Genomic DNA, 2,502 nt, shown 5'->3' with positions numbered 1-2,502 from the left:
AATAAACCATAATTTCTTACATTCTTACAATTCCCATAATTATTCAACTTGATTCAATCCGCACAAAAAGGAACTCGATTCCATTTCAGATCCCGCTCATATGATTTCATCACTTCCGATTACAATATAATGTTTGGGTTGAGCTTTTTCTTTCGCATTGCTTCATTTCCTACACTTTTTTTTCTTTTGCCTCTGTTGCTATGGGAAACAGAAGCAAAAAAAAGATAGAAAGTTTCATTTCTAGATAAAGATCATTCTCATTTCCATCATTTTTTGGGTTATGTTTACACTTTACTTGCTCCCTTGCCATTGCCATTGATTGTTACAGAACATATATATATATATTTACATCATTTCTTCTTCCTTTATTTATATGCTTTATTCATACACAACAAGAAGATTCTTTCAAAATGATTAAACACGGAGAAAATAGCATGCAAAAAGCCAGAGAGAGGAAATGTTGTGTACATAAAGGAGTATAAGAAGAAATAAAGGGTAAATAAAACAGCAAACATGTGAGAATTTTTTGCTTTTTTCTTCCTTATTCTTTTGCCATACACAACAACAATAAAAGTAAGCCAGATGGAGGGAAAGAAAAAAGACGAAAAAAAATTATTTTTGCTGTTAAGGAATGCAAGGTGGGCTGTGCATTAGGGGAGATAACGAATGAAATAATACGTGAGATATCAATCGTACACGTTTTCATTTCCACATCCAGGAACATTTTTGGATGTAAGATTTTTAAGAATTTATTCTGTTCTTCTTTATAAAATGAATTTTAATTTACATGGTGTTGAAAGACAGTAAAAAAATCTGAATCTGAGCAAAGAAATAGCTTTTGGTTCCATAAAATCAATTAATTGAGATTTAGTAGTCAACTCCGAATAGCACAAATCGGTTCATTGATAAAAAATTCGACCCAAGGCTAATGTGACTCTGACTAAGTGCTAGACTGATGAGGTACCGTATTTGAGCCATGCTGACATGGTGTTGGATTTTGGATCGATAACCCCTTTTATGCTATTGAGGCAAACACATCGCCCAGACCATATATTGACTTTAACAAAAAATCTTGAAATTTTGTAGATCTTGAAATTTTTTAGAATTTCTTCATGCAACTTAATTACAAATTGATTGCAAATTGTCAATCAAAATTCCTTCAGTCCAGTTCCACCAACCTCAAAATTAGTAGAAACTGTAATTATGTTTGGATCATTGTTATTATAAAAATGCATAAATATTTTATAAAATCCATCAGGAAATTTGGAGAGAGTTGACATGTCAATTGTTATATTGTGTAAATGAAATGGACCCTAAAAATAGAATTAAATTATTTTATGATTATTTGAAAGCCTATAAGTCATACCAAATATGGGCACGGATGCAAAAGTGACTTTGGAATTTCTTTCCAAATGACATCAATAAACCACTGAAATAGAATATCACCGTGACCTCCTAAATGCATACACACGTCAATAGTTTTGTTGACAATGACACGGAATGAAGTTCCGACTGACTGCTTGTAAAATACTGCTGCGTCGAACTGTAATATTTAAAATTATTTTAAAAAATTTGCATCTTTTGGAATCACAAATCTTACAGAGGCTTGACGAGTGTTCTTCTTAAAATCCACAAGCACATTCAGCTTTGCTACAAACCGGTTATAAGCTTTAATTGAGCAAGTGTAGTTTGAAGCAATAGTTTGATTCGTTGATGAACATGTCACTGTTTTGAATCTTGCGTAAATCGGAACTTTTTGCTTAGCCAAAGTCCAAAAAATAGCCACAGATATAAAAATAATGATAACTCTAGAAATTTTACTCATTTTTTGGCGTAATTGCTGCTGTTGAAATTGCCAAATGATCTTTATTAAACAAACGAATTAAAAATAATAACAGCAGATTGTAAAAAATTGAAAATTTAAATATTTTGAAAATATCTTACTAATGTTTATTTAATTTTTGCTATATTTTATTCTGAAAACTACTTGTAAATGATTTCCTAATTGAATTTTGATCTAGTAATTTTGAAAAAAAGGTGATTTTTTCGACAAATTACACACTTTTCTGTTATATTGACTTTTTGGAATAAAAACTCGAGTAGTATAAATTAGCAGAGCTTTAAAATTTGTATGAAAAGGTCAACTCGAGCTGACCTATCTCCATTAAAATGTCTAGTCGACTTCAAGCTCTTTAAACCGGTTAATCGATCAAAAATCCGGCTCCAGGTCAGCGTGACTCTGTCATTATTCGCACTCTTAAGTACTCCAGAGTGATGACGCTCTGGCACTGGATTTTAAATCAAGTAACCGACTGCCACGTGGACAAAAATACGTTAGAACTAGTCATCAACCTTTTATTCACTTGCCATCAACTAGCTATGACGTATTTTTGGTCCACTCAGGACTTGTGAAATTCGGGACAAATCTCTTGTTTTCCCAGATCCAGTGTGAAAACCATAAACAAAAACACCATCAACATCCTCAATGTATGAATGTTCAGC

General features: G+C 32.1%; 1 long non-coding RNA gene across 1 annotated transcript; it reads right to left on the bottom strand.

Moving 5' to 3' along the window:
- Positions 1 to 1,197: 1,197 nt before the first annotated feature.
- On the bottom strand, positions 1,198 to 1,732 carry LOC139090066 (uncharacterized). The gene is made up of 3 exons (XR_011544351.1): positions 1,601 to 1,732; positions 1,367 to 1,543; positions 1,198 to 1,313 (listed from the first exon to the last, which is right to left on the bottom strand). It is a non-coding gene; the product is annotated as an uncharacterized lncRNA (long non-coding RNA).
- Positions 1,733 to 2,502: the final 770 nt, after the last annotated feature.

Source organism: Chironomus tepperi, unplaced genomic scaffold (assembly GCF_022539635.2).
Source record: "Chironomus tepperi strain 1889 unplaced genomic scaffold, CSIRO-AGI_Ctep_v1 contig_204, whole genome shotgun sequence".
Classification (NCBI taxonomy): Eukaryota; Metazoa; Arthropoda; class Insecta; order Diptera; family Chironomidae; genus Chironomus; species Chironomus tepperi.
This window is presented reverse-complemented; position numbering and strand designations above follow the sequence as displayed.